Source organism: Frankliniella occidentalis, unplaced genomic scaffold (genome assembly GCF_000697945.3).
Source record: "Frankliniella occidentalis isolate FOCC.00 unplaced genomic scaffold, Focc_3.1 Scaffold29, whole genome shotgun sequence".
In the NCBI taxonomy this organism is placed as follows: Eukaryota; Metazoa; Arthropoda; class Insecta; order Thysanoptera; family Thripidae; genus Frankliniella; species Frankliniella occidentalis.
The window spans coordinates 608,377-609,732 of record NW_026267159.1 but is presented as its reverse complement, the minus strand read 5'-3'; the positions used below and the strand labels follow the sequence as shown (position 1 = coordinate 609,732).

The following is a 1,356-nucleotide window of genomic DNA, read 5'->3' as shown; positions in this document are numbered from 1 at the left end:
GCGCACAGGAGTCCGCCAGTCCGGGTCCACTTGCCAATGCATTGCACCGATCCATTACCGAGATTGACATTTGATACGCACCGCTCCTTGGCCCTCGCCTACGCCCGTCTCTCGCTCGCTACGTCGTTTTCCTCAAAGTAGAGAGAGGAGGGATCTATATCGTCGGCCCGTCCTTTGTACGGCGCGTGGGCCCTCCGCCCGGGCGGCGAGAGGGACCCGGTGACGCGAAGCAAGGATTTCCTATTCAGGGGCCGAGGTGACCGGGTCGAGGTCCGGCGGCTGCTGGACCGTGGGATGCTGTGCTCCATCTCTGATTGAATGGGAGAGGATGGCGATGTTCGGGCCGATAGCAGTGTGGCTGCCTGTCCGTCTGCTGCTGCGCGCCTCAAAGAGCTCCACGGCTCTACGGCGAGCGCTGCTGGGCCCTCTAGGAGGAAGAGACCTGCCCGGCCGGTGAAGGCAAACAAACGCCACCCGTGTCCCGTTGTAATTAACTCTCGAGGAGCTGCCCCGCCCCGCCCCGCCTCGCCACGACCCCCAGCGGGGCGGGCCGGGCCCCCTCCAATGGTCACGTCAGGCACCAAATTAATCGCACGTCAGCGAGGTTTATGGTCTGGCGGCTGCAGCAAGTGTGCAGCGTTTCACGATCACGAGGTGTTCGAACAGCGGCGGCGTCAGCCGGGTGGTGCGGGGATGCGGGGGTGAGCGCGGCGCAGACCGCACTGGAAGGGTGAGGTGGTGAGGGGTGCGCCACCCCTCCCCCCCCCCTTCTCCATTCGCCACACCAAAACTCACCCCCGCGCGCGCCCGGGCCGCCGCCACAGCCGCGTCGAGCCTCCTGTCGCTCCAAGTTTCAAGTGTTTCCATAAAAGCTACTCCTTGTAGCGAGCGGGGCGCGAACTGACTGCGCGGGGCCCGGCCCGGCCCGGCCGGCGGGATGTGTTCTCTCTCCTCCGGCATGTCCCCACCTGATCCTCTCTAATTCTCTCATTCGCGCTCCACTTGCGCACTCTCCACTTTGTCTCTATTACAGCGGAGCGGCAGCAGTCGCGCGCGAGTTGTTCGAGGGGCTCTCTTATTTTTTGTCGTCATCGTCTGGCGGTGGGCGAAAGAGGGGAAGGGGGAGGGGGTTGCAGGCAGCGCTGGTTTGTGAAACAAAGCAGCAGCAGCAGCAGCCCCACCGGCTTGTTATACGTATCGTAATATGGTCGCTCGAAATAATAAATTTCACTTCACAAAAACACGGGGCGGTAGAGTGAGAGCGTCGCTGGAGAGAGAGAGAAAGAGGGGCTCGCGTGAAATTTCTAGCGCCGTCAGCAAAAGTGTGAACAAAGCCACGTTGCGCGCAGCGATTGA

At 62.4% G+C, this 1,356-nt stretch overlaps 1 protein-coding gene across 1 annotated transcript in view; it reads left to right on the top strand.

The window, feature by feature from the left end:
- The window catches only part of LOC113202436 (epidermal retinol dehydrogenase 2-like), a 161,417-nt gene that overhangs the window by 120,093 nt on the left and 39,968 nt on the right, over nucleotides 1-1,356 (top strand). The gene's annotated exons all lie outside the window — the stretch shown is intronic.